A 19,538-nucleotide genomic window follows, 5' to 3' on the forward strand; every position below is an offset into this window, starting at 1 on the left:
GGGCAATTTATCATGGCCAATCCACCTAACCTGCACATCTTTGGACTGTGGGAGGAAACCGGAGCACCCGGAGGAAACCCATGCAGACACGGGGAGGACGTGCAGACTCCGCACAGACAGTGACCCAAGCCGGAATTGAACCTGGGACCCTGGATCTGTGAAGCAATTGTGCTATCCACAATGCTACCGTGCTGCCCTTAAGAACAAATAAATCTACACTATATCATTTTACCGTAATCCATGTACCTATCCAATAGCTGCTTGAAGGTCCCTAATGTTTCCGAATCAACTACTTCCACAGGCAGTGCATTCCATGCCCCCACTACTCTCACCACCCGGGGAAAAAGTCTCTGACTGTCTACTCTATCTATTCCCCTGATCATCTTATAAACCTCTATCAAGTCTATATATCATTATATAAATGATTTGGAGGAAAATGTAACTGGTCTGATTAGTAAGTTTGCAGACGACACAAAGGTTGGTGGAATTGCGGATAGCGATGAGGACTGTCGGAGGATACAGCAGGATTTAGATTGTCTGGAGACTTGGGCGGAGAGATGGCAGATGGAGTTTAATCCGGACAAATGTGAGGTAATGCATTTTGGAAGGTCTAATGCAGGTAGGGAATATACAGTGAATGGTAGAACCCTCAAGAGTATTGAAAGTCAAAGAGATCTAGGAGTACAGGTACACAGGTCATTGAAAGGGGCAACACAGGTGGAGAAGGTAGTCAAGAAGGCATACGGCATGCTTGCCTTCATTGGCCGGGGCATTGAGTATAAGAATTGGCAAGTCATGTTGCAGCTGTATAGAACCTTAGTTAGGCCACACTTGGAGTATAGTGTTCAATTCTGGTCGCCACACTACCAGAAGGATGTGGAGGCTTTAGAGAGGGTGCAGAAGAGATTTACCAGAATGTTGCCTGGTATGGAGGGCGTTAGCTATGAGGAGCGATTGAATAAACTCGGTTTGTTCTCACTGGAACGAAGGAGGTTGAGGGGAGACCTGATAGAGGTATACAAAATTATGAGGGGCATAGACAGAGTGGATAGTCAGAGGCTTTTCCCCAGGTTAGAGGGGTCAATTACTAGGGGGCATAGGTTTAAGGTGAGAGGGGCAAGGTTTAGAGTAGATGTACGAGGCAAGTTTTTTACGCAGAGGGTAGTGGGTGCTGGAACTCGCTACCGGAGGAGGTAGTGGAAGCAGGGACGATAGGGACATTTAAGGGGCATCTTGACAAATATATGAATAGGATGGGAATAGAAGGATACGGACCCAGGAAGTGTAGAAGATTGTAGTTTAGTCGGGCAGCATGGTCGGCACGGGCTTGGAGGGCCGAAGGGCCTGTTCCTGTGCAGTACATTTCTTTGTTCTTTGTTGTTCTCATCCTTCTCCGTTCTAATGAGAAAAGGCCTAGCACCCTCAACCTTTCCTCGTAAGACCTACTCTCCATTCCAGGCAACATCCTGGTAAATCTCCTTTGCACCTTTTCCAAAGCTTCCACATCCTTCCTAAAATGAGGCGACCAGAACTGTACACAGCACTCCAAATGTGGCCGTACCAAAGTTTGGTATAGCTGCATCATCACCTCACGGCTCTTAAATTCAATCCCTCTGTTAATGAACGCTAGCACACCACAGGCCTTCTTCACAGCCCTATCCACTTGAGTGGCAACTTTCAAAGATGTATGAACATAGACCCCAAGATCTTTCTGCCTCTCAACATTGCCAAGAACTCTACCCTTAACCCTGTATTCCGCATTCATATTTGTCCTTCCAAAATGGACAACCTCACACTTTTCAGGGTTAAACTCCATCTGCCACTTCTCAGCCCAGCTCTGCATCCTATCTATGTCTCTTTGCAGCCGACAACAGCCCTCCTCACTATCCACAACTCCACCAATCTTTGTATCGTCTGCAAATTTACTGACCTGAACCGAGCTGGGACCAGTGTTCTGGCGAAAAGAGTAAATAGGGTGGTCAATAGGACTTTAAACTAAAGATTGGGGGGAAGGGAAAGTCAGGGAACCAAGAGGTGAAGTAATCAGTGGGAAGCGTAGCTGCTTCGGAATACAAAAAAGCACGAAAAGACAGAACTCAGGAGAGGTTACAATAGTCCCCATCCCACAAAATATGACACAGTGTATGGAAAGGCTCAGTAAACCAAGGTCCACCACACTAAGAAAACAAAAAGGGACGGTCAATAGAGAATTAAAGGTGCTATATTTAAATGCGCGCAGTGTACGGAACAAGGTAGATGAGCTTGTGGCCCAGATTGTGACTGGCAGGTATGATGTGGTAGGCATCACAGAGACATGGTTGCAGGGGGTTCAGGACTGGCATTTAAACATCCAGGGATTCACAACCTATCGAAAAGACAGAGAGGTGGGCAGAGGGGGCGGGGTTGCCTTGTTAATTAGTAATGAAATTAAATCAATAGCACTAAATGACATGGGGTCGGATGATGTGGAGTCTGTGTGGGTAGAGTTGAGGAACCACAAAGGCAAAAAAACCATAATGGGAGTTATGTGCAGGCCTCCTAACAGTGGTCAGGACCAGGGGCACAAGATGCACCACGAAATAGAAAGTGCATGTCAGAAAGGCAAGGTCACAGTGATCATGGGGGACTTTAATATGCAGGTGGACTGGGTAAATAATACTGCCAGTGGACCCAAGGAAAGGGAATTCATTGAATGTTTACAGGAGGGCTTTTTGGAACAGCTTGTGATGGAGCCCACGAGGGAACAGGCCATTCTGGACTTAGTGTTATGTAATGAGCCAGACTTGATTAAAGATCTTAAAGTAAGGGAGCACTTAGGAGGCAGTGATCATAATATGGTCGAATTCAATCTCCAATTTGAAAGAAAGAAGGTAGAATCAGATGTAAAGGTGTTACAGTTAAATAAAGGTAACTACAGGGGCATGAGGGAGGAACTGACGAAAATCGACTGGGAGCAGAGCCTAGTGGGAAAGACAGTAGAACAGCAATGGCAGGAGTTTCTGGGAGTAATTGAGGACACAGTACAGAGGTTCATCCCAAAGAAAAGAAAGGTTATCAGAGGGGGGATTAGGCAGCCATGGCTGACAAAGAAAGTTAGGGAATGCATCAAAGCAAAAGAGAAAGCCTATAATGTGGCAAAGAGTAGTGGGAAGTCAGAAGATTGGGAAGGCTACAAAAACAAACAGAGGATAACAAAGAGAGAGATAAGGAAAGAGAGGATCAAATTTAAAGTAGGCTAGCCAGTAACATTAGGAATGATAGTAAAAGTTTCTTTAAATACATTAAAAACAAACGGGAGGCAAAAGTTGACATTGGGCCGCTCCAAAATGACGCTGGTAATTTTGTGATGGGAGACAAGGAAATAGCCGAGGAACTGAGTAAGTACTTTGCGTCAGTCTTCACAGTAGAAGACATGAGTAATATCCCAACAATTCCGGAGAGTCAGGGGACAGAGTTGAATATGGTAGACATCACAAAGGAGAAAGTGCTAGAGAAACTAAGAGGTCTAAAAATTGATAAATCTCCGGGCCCAGATGGGCTACATCCTAGAGTTCTAAAGGAGATAGCTGAAGAAATAGTGGAGGCGTTGGTGATGATGTTTCAAAAGTCACTGGAGTCAGGGAAAGTACCAGAGGATTGGAAAATCGCTGTTGTAACCCCCCTGTTCAAGAAGGGAACAAGGAAAAAGATGGAAAATTATAGGCCAATTAGCCTAACCTCGGTTGTTGGCAAGATTCTAGAATCCATTGTTAAGGATGAGATTTCTAAATTCTTGGAAGTGCAGGGTCGGATTAGGACAAGTCAGCATGGATTTAGTAAGGGGAGGTCGTGCCTGACAAACCTGTTAGAGTTCTTTGAAGAGATAACAAATAGGTTAGACCAAGGAGAGCCAATGGATGTTATCTATCTTGACTTCCAAAAGGCCTTTGATAAGGTGCCTCACGGGAGACTGCTGAGTAAAATAAGGGCCCATGGTATTCGAGGCAAGGTACTAACATGGATTGACGATTGGCTGTCAGGCAGAGAGTTGGGATAAAAGGTTCTTTTTCGGAATGGCAACCGGTGACGAGTGGTGTCCCGCAGGGTTCAGTGTTGGGGCCACAGCTGTTCTCTTTATATATTAACGATCTAGATGACGGGACTGAGGGCATTCTGGCTAAGTTTGCCGATGATACAAAGATAGGTGGAGGGGCAGGTAGTATGGAGGAGGTGGGGAGGCTTCAGAAAGATTTAGACAGTTTAGGAGAGTGGTCCAAGAAATGGCTGATGAAATTCAACATGGGCAAGTGCGAGGTCTTGCACTTTGGAAAAAAGAATAGAGGCGTGGACTATTTTCTAAACGGTGACAAAATTCATAATGCTGAAGTGCAAAGGGACTTGGGAGTCCTAGTCCAGGATTCTCTAAAGGTAAATTTGCAGGTTGAGTCCGTAATTAAGAAAGCAAATGCAATGTTGTCATTCATCTCAAGAGGCTAGGAATATAAAAGCATGGATGTACTTCTGAAGCTTTATAAAGCATTAGTTAGGCCCCATTTAGAATACTGTGAGCAATTTTGGGCCCCACACCTCAGGAAGGACATACTGGCACGAGAGCGGGTCCAGCGGAGATTCACACGGATGATCCCAGGAATGGTAGGCCTAACATACGATGAATGTCTGAGGATTCTGGGATTATATTCATTGGAGTTTAGGAGGTTGAGGGGAGATCTAATAGAAACATACAAGATAATGAATGGCTTAGATAGGGTGGATGTAGGGAAGTTGTTTCCATTAACAGGGGAGACTAGGACCCGGGGGCACAGCCTTAGAATAAAAGGGAGTCACTTTAGAACAGAGATGAGGAGAAATTTCTTCAGCCAGAGAGTGGTGGGTCTGTGGAATTCATTGCCACAGAGGGCGGTGGAGGCCGGGACGTTGAGTGTCTTTAAGACAGAAGTTGATAAATTCTTGATTTCTCGAGGAATTAAGGGCTCTGGAGAGAGAGCGGGTAAATGGAGTTGAAATCAGACATGATTGAATGGTGGAGTGGACTCGATGGGCCGAATGGCCTTACTTCCACTCCTATGTCTTATGGTCTTATGGACCCACCCTTCAACTCCCTCATCCAAGTCATTAATGAAAATCACAAACAGCAGAGGACCCAGAACTGATCCCTGCGGTACGCCACTGGTAACTGGGATCCAGGCTGAATATTTGCCATCCACCACCACTCTCTGACTTCGAAAGGTTAGCCAGTTCGTTATCCAACTGGCCAAATTTCCCATTATCCCATGCCTCCTTACTTTCTGCAGAAGCCTACCATGGGGAACCTTATCAAATGCCTTACTAAAATCCATGTACACTACATCCACTGCTTTACTTTCATCCACATGCTTGGTCACCTCCTCAAAGAATTCAATAAGACTTGTAAGCCAAGACCTACCCCTCACAAATCCGTGCTGACTATCCCTAATCAAGCAGTGTCTTTCCAGATGCTCAGAAATCCTATCCTTCAGTACCCTTTCCATGACTTTGCCGACCACCGAAGTAAGACTAACTCGCCTGTAATTCCCAGGGTTATCCCTAGTCCCTTTTTTGAACAGGGGCACGACATTCGCCACTCTCCAATCCCCTGGTACCACCCCTGTTGACAGTGAGGACGAAAAGATCATTGCCAACGGCTCTGCAATTTCATCTCTTGTTTCCCATAGAATCCTTGGATATATCCCATCAGTCCCGGGGGACTTGTCTATCCTCAAGTTTTTCAAAATGCCCAACACATCTTCCTTCCTAACAAGTATTTCCTCGAGCTTACCAGTCTGCTTCACACTGTCCTCTCCAACAATATGGCCCCTCTCATTTGTAAATACAGAAGAAAAGTACTCGTTCAAGACCTCTCCTATCTCTTCAGACTCAATACACAATCTCCCGCTACTGTCCTTGATCGGTCCTACCCTCGCTCTAGTCATTCTCATATTTCTCACATATGTGTAAAAGGCCTTGGTATTTTCCTTGACCTACCCGCCAAAGATTGTTCATGCCCTCTCTTAGCTCTCCTAATCCCTTTCTTCAGTTCCCTCCTGGCTATCTTGTATCCCTCCAATGCCCTGTCTGAACCTTGTTTCCTCAGCCTTACATAAGTCTCCTTTTTCCTCTTAACAAGACATTCTACCTCTCTTGTCAACCATGGTTCCTTCACTCAACCATCTCTTCCCTGCCTGACAGGGACATACATATCAAGGACACGTAGTACCTGTTCCTTGAACACGTTCCACATTTCACTTGTGTCCTTCCCTGATAGCCTATGTTCCCAACTTATGCACTTCAATTCTTGTCTGACAACATCGTATTTACCCTTCCCCCAATTGTTGTTTCAAGAAAGTAGGAAGGTACGTAAGCGGGGAATTAGGAAGGCTAGGAGGGGCCATGAATAGTCAAAAGAACAAAGAACAAAGAAAAGTACAGCACAGGAACAGGCCCTTCGGCACTCCAAGCCCGTGTCGACCATGCTGCCCGACTAAACTACAATCTTCTACGCTTCCTGGGTCCGTATCCCTCTATTCCCATCCTATTCATGTATTTGTCAAGATGCCCCTTAAATGTCACTATCGTCCCTGCTTCCACCACCTCCTCCGGTAGCGTGTTCCAGGCACCCACTACCCTCTGTGTAAAAAAACTTGCCCCTCGCACCTTAAACCTATGCCCCCTAGTAATTGACCCCTCTACCCTGGGGAAAAGCCTCTGACTATTCACTGTCTATGCACCTCATAATTTTGTAGACCTCTATCAGGTCGCCCCTCAACCTCCGTCGTTCCAGTGAGAACAAACCGAGTTTATTCAACCCCTCCTCATAGCTAATGCCCTCCATACCAGGCAATATTCTGGTAAATCTCTTCTGCACCCTCTCTAAAGCCTCCACATCCTTCTGGTAGTGTGGCGACCAGAATTGAAGACCATAATCCAAGTGTGGCGTAACTAAGGTTCTATACAGCTGCAACATGACTTGCCAATTCTTATACTCAATGCCCCGGCCAATGAAGGCAAGCATGCTGTATGCCTTCTTGACTCCCTTCTCCAGCTGTGTTGCCCCTTTCAGTGACCTGTGGACCTGTACACCTAGATCTCTCTGACTTTCAATACTCTTGACGGTTCTACCATTCACTGTATATTCCCTACCTGCATTAGACCTTCCAAAATGCATTACCTCACATTTGTCCGGATTAAATTCCATCTGCCATCTCTCCGCCCAAGTCTCCAAACAATCCAAATCCTGCTGTATCCTCTGACAGTCCTCATCGCTATCCGCAATTCCACCAACCTTTGTGTAGTCTGCAAACTTACTAATCAGTCCTTGGCAAGTAGGACTAAGGTGAATCCCAAAGCTTTTTAATTCATATGTAAAAAGCCAGAGAGTGGCCAGGGAAAGGGTTGGACCACTTAAGGACAGTGGGGGGAATCTATGTGTTGAGCCAGACGAAATGGGCAAGGTACGATATGAGTACTTTGCATCAGTGTTCACCAAAGACAAGGACTTCGTGGAAGATGATTCTTGGGTTGGGTGTGTGGATAGTCTGGGTCATGTTAACATCAAAAAGGAGGTGTGTTATGGGCCAGGGTTTGGAGAATCCCAAAGTGTATCATGGAGTTCACCTGACCCACAACTTTTAATAGATTGTGGTATGGGGAGCACACGGCTCACTCTCCAGGTATGGTACAGCAGAAATGGACCAGTATTTTTAAAAACAAAACAATGTTTATTCTACGAACTCAAGCGAACCTTTTTAAAACAAACAGTGAATATCGTAGCAACCATTAATTCAAAGATAACCTCCAAAGAATACAACACTAAATAATCCTTTAAGCTGTCCTTTTAACATCCAAAAGACGTAACAAACCTTTAAACAGGAGCACATTAGGTTCACATTCACGATTGAGAACATTTATAATTCTGAATTCACCAAATGATCTAGAGATAGTCTTTGGATGGCAGAGATCAACAGGCCAGCTCTTTGTTTAACTTCAGCTGCAGCTCACTGGAAAACACAGACATACATAGAACATAGAAAATACAGCACAGAACAGGCCCTTCGGCCCACAATGTTGTGCCGAACCTTTGTCCTAGATTAATCATAGATTATCATTGAATTTACAGTGCAGAAGGAAGCCATTTGGCCCCCTGAGTCTGCACCAGCTCTTGGAAAGAGCACCCTACCCAAACTCAACACCTCCACCCAACACCAAGGACAATTTTGGACACTAAGGGCAATTTATCATGGCCAATCCACCTACCCTGCACATCTTTGGACTGTGGGAGGAAACCGGAGCACCCGGAGGAAACCCATGCAGACACGGGGAGGACGTGCAGACTCCGCACAGACAGTGACCCAAGCCGGAATCGAACCTGGGACCCTGGATCTGTGAAGCAATTGTGCTATCCACAATGCTACCGTGCTGCCCTTAAGAACAAATAAATCTACACTATATCATTTTACCGTAATCCATGTACCTATCCAATAGCTGCTTGAAGGTCCCTAATGTTTCCGACTCAACTACTTCCACAGGCAGTGCATTCCATGCCCCCACTACTCTCCGGGTAAAGAACCTACCTCTGATATCCCTCCTATATCTTCCACCTTTCACCTTAAATTTATGTCCCCTTGTAATGGTTTGTTCCACCCGGGGAAAAAGTCTCTGACTGTCTACTCTATCTATTCCCCTGATCATCTTATAAACCTCTATCAAGTCGCCCCTCATCCTTCTCCGTTCTAATGAGAAAAGGCCTAGCACCCTCAACCTTTCCTCGTAAGACCTACTCTCCATTCCAGGTAACATCCTGGTAAATCTTCTTTGCACCTTTTCCAAAGCTTCCACATCCTTCCTAAAATGAGGTGACCAGAACTGTACACAGTACTCCAAATGTTGCCTTACCAAAGTTTTGTACAGCTGCATCATCACCTCACGGCTCTTAAATTCAATCCCTCTGTTAATGAACGCGAGCACACCATAGGCCTTCTTCACAGCTCTATCCACTTGAGTTGCAACTTTCAAAGATGTATGAACATAGAACCCAAGATCTCTCTGCTCCTCCACATTGCCAAGAACTCTACCGTTAACCCTGTATTCCGCATTCATATTTGTCCTTCCAAAATGGACAACCTCACACTTTTCAGGGTTAAACTCCATCTGCCACTTCTCAGCCCAGCTTTGCATCCTATCTATGTCTCTTTGCAGCCGACAACAGCCCTCCTTACTATCCAAAACTCCACCAATCTTCGTATCATCTGCAAATTTACTGACCCACCCTTCAATTCCCTCATCAAAGTCATTAATGAAAATCACAAACAGCAGAGGACCCAGAACTGATCCCTGCGGTTTGCCACTGGTAACTGGGATCCAGGCTGAATATTTGCCATCCACCACCAGTCTCTGACTTCTATCGGTTAGCCAGTTCGTTATCCAACTGGCCAAATTTCCCACTATCCCATGCCTCCTTACATTCTGCAGAAGCCTACCATGGGGAACCTTATCAAATGCCTTACTAAAATCCATGTACACTACATCCACTGCTTTACCTTCATCCATATGCTTGGTCACCTCCTCAAAGAATTCAATAAGATTTGTAAGGCAAGACCTACCCCTCACAAATCCGTGCTGACTATCCCTAATCAAGCAGTGTCTTTCCAGATGCTCAGAAATCCCATCCTTCAGTACCCTTTCCATTACTTTGCCTACCACCGAAGTAAGACTAACTGGCCTGTAATTCCTAGGGTTATCCCTAGTCCCTTTTTTGAACAGGGGCACAACATTTGCCACTCTCCAATCCCCTGGTACCACCCCTGTTGACAGTGAGGACGAAAAGATCATTGCCAATGGCTCTGCAATTTCATCTCTTGCTTCCCATAGAATCCTTGGATATATCTCGTCAGGCCCGGGGGACTTGTCTATCCTCAAGTTTTTCAAAATGCCCAACACATCTTCCTTCCTAACAAGTATTTCCTCAAGCTTACCAGTCTGTTTCACACTGTCCTCTCCAACAATATCGCCCCTCTCATTTGTAAATACAGAAGAAAAGTACTCGTTCAAGACCTCTCCTATCTCTTCAGACTCAATACACAATCTCCCGCTACTGTCCTTGATCGGACCTACCCTCGCTCTAGTCATTCTCATATTTCTCACATATGTGTAAAAGGCCTTGGGGTTTTCCTTGACCTACCCGCCAAAGATTGTTCATGCCCTCTCTTAGCTCTCCTAATCCCTTTCTTCAGTTCCCTCCTGGCTATCTTGTATCCCTCCAATGCCCTGTCTGAACCTTGTTTCCTCAGCCTTACATAAGTCTCCTTTTTCCTCTTAACAAGACATTCAACCTCTCTTGTCAACCATGGTTCCCTCACTCGACCATCTCTTCCCTGCCTGACAGGGACATACATATCAAGGACACGTAGTACCTGTTCCTTGAACAAGTTCCACATTTCACTTGTGTCCTTCCCTGACAGCCTATGTTCGCAACTTATGCACTTCAATTCTTGTCTGACAACATCGTATTTACCCTTCCCCCAATTGTAAACCTTGCCCTGTTGCACGCACCTATCCCTCTCCATTACCAAAGTGAAAGTCACAGAATTGTGGTCACTGTCTCCAAAATGCTCCCCCACTAACAAATCTATCACCCAAGCTTTTTCTCAAAGTGAAACTAAAAAGCAGAACTAGAGCTCAGCTCCACCCACACTCTGACATCACTGCAGTAACATGAGCAGCTAACCATTTCTTAAAGTGACATTCTCATGACAGGTGGCATTGGGTGTTTTAAAAGACATTGTCGATAAGTCTCCTGGGCCTGATGGGATTTACCCCACAATACTGAGGGAAGAAATTGCTGGGGCCTTGACTGATATCTTTGCATCCTCATTGGCTACAGGTGAGATCCCAGAGGACTGGAGAATAGCTAATGTGGTACCGCTGTTTAAGAAAGGTAGCAGGGATTATCCAGGAAACTGTAGGCTGGTGAGCCTCACATCGGTCGTAGGTAAATTATTGGAGAGAATTCTCAGGGAAAGGATTTATACTCATTTGGACACAAATGGACTCATTAGTGATAGTTTGGTTTTCCCATGGTTTTGGGAAGGGAAGGTGATCGAGTTTTTTGAGGAGGTGACAAAGATGATTGATGAGGGGAGGGCGGTGGATGTTATTTACATGGACTTCAGTAAAGCCTTTGACAAGGTGCCTCATGGCAGAATGGTACAAAAGGTGAAGTCACACAGGATCGGAGGTGAGGTGGCAAGACGGATACAGAACTGGCTCGGTCACAGAAGGCAAAGGGTAGCTGTGGAAGGGTGTTTTTCTGAATGGAAGGTTGTGACGAGTGGTGTTGCACAGGGATCTGTGCTGGGGCCTTTGTTGTTTGTAGTATACATAAATAAACAATTTGGAGGAAAATGTAGCTGGTCTGATTAGTAAGTTCGGGGATGACACCAAGGTTGGTGGAGTGGCAGATAGTTTTGAGGAATGTCAGAGGATACAGCAGGGCAAAGATAGGTTGAAGACTTGGGCAGAGAAATGGCAAATGGTGTTTAATCCAGACAAGTGTGACGTAATGCATTTTGGTAGGTCTAACATAGAGGGGAAATATACCGTAAATGGCAAAACTCTTGGGGATATAGAAAGTCATATACGGGCAGCACGGTGGCACAGTGGTTAGCACTGCTGCCTCACGGCACCGAGGTCCGAGGTTCGATCCTGGCTCTGGGACACAGTTTGTGTGGAGGTTGCGCATTCTCCCCTTGTTTCCATGGGTTTAGCTCCCACAACCCAAAGATGTGCAGGGTAGGTGGATTGGCCATGCTAAATTGCCCCTAAAAAAAAAAGTCATGCTACAGTTGTACAGAACCGCACTTGGAATATTATGCACAATTTGGTTGCCACACTACCAGAAGGATGTGGAGGCTTTGGAGAGTGTGCAGAGGAGGTTTACCAGGATGTTGGCTGTTATGCGGAGAGGCTGAATAGACTCGGACTGTTTTCATTAGAACAACGGAGGTTGAGGGATGGCCTGATAGAGGTCGACAAGATTATGAGGGGCACAGATAGAGTGGATGGGCACTCTTTCCCAGGGTGGAGGGGTCAGTCACTAGGGGGTATAGGTTTAAGGTCCTATGGGCGGGAAAGTTTTTTTTTTGATAAACTATGTTATTGAAGCATTTTGGCACAGTAAACAACAATATAAAACAATGTGCAAAGAACAATCAACATAGTGCAAAAACCAGCTCTCCGCCCACAAGGATCCGCCCACAAGGAAGCTCCCTTCTAAGAACAGATCCCCCATCCTCTCAATCCCAGCCCTCCGCCATGTTTGGAACCCACCGTCCATATTCCCCGGGGCAAACCGGTGATTGTGCAAATTGGGGACCAAACCGATGCTCTCACTTCCCCCACGTGCCTTCTCCATTGGCCGCAGATCCGCAAAGTCGCCACCACTGTAGGGCTGGTGGAGTACCGTGCCAGCGGGAGCGGCAGGGGCACCGTAACCAGGGCTGCCAAACTGGTGCCCCTGCACGAAGCGGCCTCCATCCGTCCCCAAACCGACCCTGCACCCACCATCCACTTCCTTATCATAGCTATGTTGGCAGCCCAGTAGTAATTACTAAAGTTTGGCAGCGCCAGCCCCCCTTCCCCTCGGTTCCTCTCAAGCATCAGTCGCCTCACCCGCGGGGACTTTCCCGCCCACATAAATCCCATAATCATTTTATTGACCTTCTTAAAAAGGACCGCGGAATGAAAATGGGGAGACACTGGAATACGAACAGGAATCTCGGGAGGATAGTCATTTTAACTGTCTGCACTCTCCCCCACTCGTGTCAGTGGGAGTGCATCCCACCTCCGGAACTCGACCCTCATTTGCTCCACCAACCGAGATAAGTTCAACTTGTGCAACCAGCCCTAGTCCCGCGCCACCTGTATCCCTAAGTATCTTAAACTGTCCCCTACTAACCTAAACGGAAGCCCCCTCAGCCGACCCTCCAGGCCCCTCGCCTGGACTACAAACAACTCACTTTTTGCCATGTTCACCGCCCCCCCCCCCCCCCCCCCCCCCCCGTACCAGCCCCTTCCTACACCTGGAAGCTCTCAGGGCAATTGCCAGCGGCTTTATTGCTAGCGCAAACAGCAGTGGGGAGAGGGGGCACCCCTGCCTTGTCCCTCGGTACAGTCTAAAATAGTCAGACGTTGTCCTATTCGTCCTTACACTCGCCTCCGGAGCCTGGTACAGCAGCCTAACCCAGTCGATAAAGCCCTCCCTGAACCCAAATCGTCCCAACACCTCCCATAAATAGCCCCACTCAACCCGGTCTAAAGCCTTCTCGGCATCCATTGCCACAACAACCTCTACCTCCCTACTCTCCGGGGGCATCATGATCGCATTTAGCAGCCTTCTTAGGTTGGCCACCAGCTGTCTGCCCTTGACGAACCCGGTTTGATCTTCCATAATAACGTCCAGCACACAGTCCTCAATCCTAGCAGCCAAAAGCTTGGCCAGTAATTCTGCATCTACATTGGGCAGAGAGATCGGCCTATAGGACCCACAAGCCTCCGGGTCTTTGTCCCGTTTCAATATCAGGGAGATGGTGGCCTGTGACATCGTCGGGGGTAAAACCCCTCTGTCTCTTGCCTCATTAAAAACCTTAACCAGCACCGGCCCCACTATCTTGGAGAACATTTTGTAAAACTCCACCGGATACCCATCCGGCCCCGGGGCTTTACCCGATTGCATGGCCCTCAAGCCCACCAATATTTCTTCGGTCCTAATCGGGGCCCCCAGCCCGTCTACCAACCCCCTACCCACTTTTGGGAAGGCCAGTCCATCCAGAAAGCGCCTCATCCCCTCCAGCCCCGCGGGGAGGGGGGGGGCTGTTCCGAGGTATAAAGCTTACTGTAGAAGTCCCTGGTCACCTTGTTCAGCCCTGCCAGATCTCCTACCAACTACCCCCCCCCCCCCGTCGACTACCTTCCCTTTTTCCCTAGCCGCTTCCCTCTTCCTCAATTGCTGTGCCAGCATTCTGCTGGCTTTCTCCCCATGCTCATAGATCACGTCCCTTGCCTTCCTAAGCAGCTCTACTGCCTTCCCTGTGGACAACACCCCAAGCTCCGTCTGTAGCCTTTGTCGTTCCCTTAAAAACTCTGCCCTCGGGGTCTCCGCATATCTCCTGTCTATCTGTAAAATCTCCATCACCGGTCGGTCCGTTTCTGCCCTGTCCGTCCTGTCCCTATGTGCTCAAATCGAGATCAGCTCCCCTCTCACCGCTGCCTTCAGCGCCTCCCAGAGCACCGCAGCTGAGACTTCCCCTGTATCATTGACCTGCAGGTAGTTTTCCATACATTTCATCACACTCTCACACACCTCCTCGTCCGCCAACAGACCGACTTCTAGCCTCCATTGAGGGCGCTGAAAGCTTTCCTTACAGACCTGCAGATCAACCCAATGTGGAGCATGGTCCGAAATAGCGATTGCCGAATATTCTACGTCCGTCACCCCCGCCAGCAAATCCCTGCTCATGATGAAAAAATCAATTCGGGAATACACCTTATGAACATGTGAATAGAACGAAAACTCCTTCCCCGTCGGCCGACTAACCCACCATGGATCAGCCCCCCCCCCCCATTTGCTCCATGAACCCCCTCAGTTCCTTTGCCATTGCCTGCACCCTACCCATTTATGAACATGACCGGTCCAGGCCGAGGTCAAGGACAGTGTTAAAATCACCTCCCATAATCAGCCTGTGCGAATCCAGGTCAGGTATCTTCCCCAGCAGCCTCTTAATAAAATCCACATCATCCCAGTTTGGGGCATCCCCTTGAACTTGCCACTCACCATGACAAGTCTGCCTCCCCCAGCCGAGATTGTGCTACCCACCTCGAATTGCGCCCGTTTGTTAACCAAAATCGTGACCCCCCCTGGTTTTAGTATCCAGCCCCGAGTTTAAGACCTGGCTAATCCAGCCCTTCCTTAATCTAACCTGGTCAGCTACTTTCAGATGAGTCTCCTGAAGCATTATTACGCCCGCCTTCAGCACCCTCAGATGCGCGAACACACGTGCCCTCTTTACTGGTCCGTTTAACCCTCTAATGTTCCAGGTGATAAGCCTGGTTGGGGGGCACAGTGCCCCCCCCCCCCCCCCCGGCTGATCAGCCATCTCCTTTCTTGGGGCTGCCCCTAGCCCCTGTGTCGCGCTTCCCCTGACCCGCCTCCTGGCGGCCCCCACCTCTGACCTCCTCCATGTTGCAAACCCAAGTCCCTCCCTCATCAGCAGATCAACTACCCCCCTTCCCCCCCCCCCCCCATCAACAAAACCCTGTAACCTAACCCCTGCCATAAACTAGCTATATACACACACCCCACCTGGCTTCCGTAGACAAGCTCACCCAGCTAGCCTGGTGACTCTCGACTCCGGCGCCAACAAGTCTCCCACCTATTGTCCGTGGGGCAAAGTTTAGAGGAGATGTGCGAGGCAGGTTGCTTACACAGAGAGTGGTGAGTGCCTGGAATATGCTGATGGGGGAGGTTGTGGAAGCAGATACATTAATGGCGTTTAAAAGGCATCTCGACAAATATATGGGTATAGAGGGATACGGCTCTAGGAAGTGCTGAGGGTTTTGGCCAAGGGTGGTATCGTTACCGGTACAGGCTTGGAGGGCCGAAGGGCCTGTTCCTGTGCTGTATTGTTCTTTGTAGTCCTCCATGTGTGGTCTCGCCAGGGCCCTGTCCAGCTGCAACAAGACTTCTCTACTTTTCTGCTTCATCCCTCTTGCAATAAAGACCAACATTCGATTTGCCTTTCTAATTACCTGCTGTACCTGTATGCTGACATTTTGTGATTCCTGTAGAAGGACACCCAGATCCCTCTGTTTCACAGCGTTCTGCAGTCTCGCACCATTTAAATAATATTCTGTTTTTCTATTCTTCCCTCCAAAGTGGACAAATTTATTTTGAGGATGTATTAAGCATGGTAGATAAACTTGTAGATGCAGTGTTTTTTTTTCAAAAAGGTATTTTTGATAAGTTACCATTTGCCAAAATCTTTGTCCACTCATCTATTTATCCCTTTTGTTATGATAATACCAGACCCCAATTTTTGTTAGGGCACTGGACAAGAAACCCCAGACAATTTGCAGAAGTGTGAAAAGGACACTTCACTCCAGGAGTGATGACTCAGACCAATTAGGTATATTTATGTTAAAACAAACTTTAATTTAAACACTGAATCAACCATATTAATATTAAAGAAATAACTTGACAATTAACAGTTAAACAGTTCTTAAATAAAAGGAAACACTTCAACTCACTATCTACACCTGCAACTATATATAATCCAACTAAGCAAGCCAATACATTTTAAAATCTACTCATAAATAAAGTTAGCAATAACAATAATATTTATTATTGTCACAAGTAGGCTTACATTAACACTGCAATGAAGTTGCTGTGAAACTCCCCTAGATTTTCTTGCTGTTCTCTGTGCAGACCTTTGGAGAGGGACCCTTTCAAGAACAATGCGAAGATCCTTCTATCTTGTCACTCAAATCCTATGGTAAAACTGCCAAAACCGCTGACAGACCTGGCTCCTCCCATTAATTACATCATCTGTATCCCACTAAGATGTTCCATGGCTTACTTAGCTAAGATGAAACATCATCCCTCATTAATTATCTGCACCCAGGGAATCTCCTTTCTATGAACAATATTCCATTAGCCATTGTTTCTGTAAACAAGTAAATGGCTAGCATAAATGATTCCCTCACTGTTACAACATCTAAATTACAGCTTCAGCACACACTGTCTGTATGTATTTGAACCCAGGAGTTTTAATAATCTTACTACAACAAAATATAAAATAAAACCATTTTTTTCATTCATCACACTTTGTAAACTCTTTGGGCTGGATTCTCCGATTCTGGGGTGATGTCCCCATGCAGACATGGGAACGGTGACATTTTACGGCAGAAAAATTGTCGTAAAACGGCCACTGATTCCGTGTTTTGCTGGGGGCAAGCAGGACGGCAGCAGAGAGCATCCGGCTCTAGCTGCCGATACCCCCTGGGGAATTGCCGTGGTCGCGCATGTGCATGACTTAGTCCGCAGCTGCCACGCCGAGTACCCAACGGGTGAGACCACACGTGTTCCATGCCGTCAGGAACTCGGTTGGTGGAGGGGGGGGGGGGGGGGGGGCGAAGCATCAGGGCAGGCTTCAGGCAATGTCCTGAGGCTGTCGATATGTGACACGATGTACTCCTAGAGTATGCCACTTTGGATGGGGTGGAGCATCGCGGAAGAGGCGCCACCTCCAATTTGGTTGGAAACTTGGATTTTCTGGCCAGTCACCGAACGCGATTTCGGCGTCGACGACCGTAGAATCCAGCCGTTTGTATCCTCCTCATAGCTAATTTGGCAACAATACAGTCTGTCCCTTCATCTAAGTCATTGATATGGATTATAAATAGTTGATGCTCGAGCACTGAATCCTATGGATCTCCACCAATTAATTTGCCAACCACAAAGTGACCTATTTATCCAGACTCTATTTCGTGTGCATGAGCCAATCTTTGATCCATACTAATATATTACCTCCAATACCATGAGTTTACTGCATACCTTATGTCGTTAAGTAACCTTTAATATGGAATCTTATCAAATGCCTTTTGGAAATCCAAATACACTGCATCTACTAGTTCCCCTTTATCCACCCTGCTTCTTACATCTTCAAAATAAATTTGTCAAACACAATCGCCACTTCACAAAGCCAAGTTTACTTTGCTCAATTGCATTATGATTTTCAAAATGTTCTGCTTCTTTAACAGTGGATTCCAGTATTTTTCCAGTTTGACTAACTGGCCTATTTCCTAGTGTCTCCCTCATAGAAGAGAGGTGTTCATTTATGGTTTTCCCAATCCGCTGAGATCTTTCCAGAAACTCGTGAGCTTTGGAAGATTACATCCACCATCTCGGCATCTACTTCTTTTAAGACCTTAGGGTGCAGTCATGGGTTCAGGGCACCCAGCCTTTTAGTCCCATAGGTTTCCCTGGAGCTGGTTACATAATGGTAATGTCACTGGACTAGTAATCCAGAAGCCCAGGCTGCAACTCTAGGGTTCAAATACCAGCCATCATAGTAACTAGTGGAATTTAGATTGAATATAAAACTCTCATTGGTTGTGGTAAAAATACCAGTTGGATCACAAATGTCCTTTAGACACAGAGAAAGAAATCTGCCACCCTTACCTGGTCTGGCCTACATGTGACTCCGGACCCATAGCAATGTGGTTGACACTGAAATGGTTGAGCAAGCCACTCAGTTCAAAGGAAATTAGGGATGGGCAACAAATGCTCGTCTTACCAGCAATGCCCATATCCCATGAAAGAATAAAAAATGAGTCGGAGATGGCTCATCCTTCTTGTAGAGAGACTCTTCAATGGAATATTTATTTGTTAAAGTACTTAATTGGTGGTTAATTGCTTTGGTAGGTCATTGTAATAGGCTGCTTTAATGCAAGTAGCATGTGGAATAAAACTAAATTAGAAGCACAAATTCAACTTAAAGGCATCATTGAGGTTTGGCTACAAGCTGAGCATGATTGGGCGATAAATACTGCAGGACAAAAGGCAGGGAAATGAAAAGATTGATTTTAATATAAGTTTTGTGAGGAAGAAGGAACAAAGCTTTTATATTTAGGCAAGGCTGATTTTGGAGGGACCAGTCTGGAGGCACTGGTTATGGCTAATCAGCTGTGTTCAGCAGACCACATCAGCTGCATGCCTGACACAAGACTCCCCAAAAAAGTTCTCTGCTCCAAGCTCTGTCATCTTCACCGATTACCAGGAAGGCAGAGGAAACCTTTCAGGGATGCCCTCAACACCTCCCTGAAAAAATGCAACATCCCCACCAATTTGTGGGACTGTCTTGCTAGAGATCGCCCAATTTTAATCTTAAAATTGGTAGTCAGCCATTCAGGGGAGATGTCAGAACTTTACTCAGTTGTAAAAATCAATACCAACAGTGACCATTACTGAAAGAAAGTGGGTTAATGTAGCTACAATACAGCTAACCCTTGATCTGATTAAATGTTGGAACAGCTGAAGAGGCTAAAATGGTCTAACTCCTGCACACATCACCCAGTATATCCTTCCTGTTGTGTTGTACCAGGCGTCTGTTGCACTTAAAAGTCAGAACCTTTGGAAGATAATTGTAATTTAGTGCAATATTTTTTCATTAATTGGATAAAATTTAGAATGAATTGAGAACTTAATATGGTGCATGTGTGGTGGGATCTCTCAGATGGGTTACAGCACCAGGACTGCTACATACATAATTGCCAAATTAACATGGGGAAGCTGTACATGTACAGAATGTGGAGCACAGAAGCGTCTGCTAATTGACAAGTAAATCGATGACATCTTTCACAAGTAAATGAGGGGTGTGGACTTGGGCTGTTCTGCCAACATGAAGGCAGCCAATCTAAATCCAGTTGATGCAACATGTTAGAGACACGTAAAAATAGTTGGACCAACCCCT

At 46.5% G+C, this 19,538-nt stretch overlaps 1 protein-coding gene across 4 annotated transcripts in view; it reads left to right on the top strand.

Moving 5' to 3' along the window:
* The window catches only part of sycp3 (synaptonemal complex protein 3), a 236,917-nt gene that overhangs the window by 217,031 nt on the left and 348 nt on the right, over positions 1-19,538 (top strand). The gene's annotated exons all lie outside the window — the stretch shown is intronic.

This window comes from Scyliorhinus torazame, chromosome 17 (genome assembly GCF_047496885.1).
Source record: "Scyliorhinus torazame isolate Kashiwa2021f chromosome 17, sScyTor2.1, whole genome shotgun sequence".
Taxonomy (NCBI): Eukaryota; Metazoa; Chordata; class Chondrichthyes; order Carcharhiniformes; family Scyliorhinidae; genus Scyliorhinus; species Scyliorhinus torazame.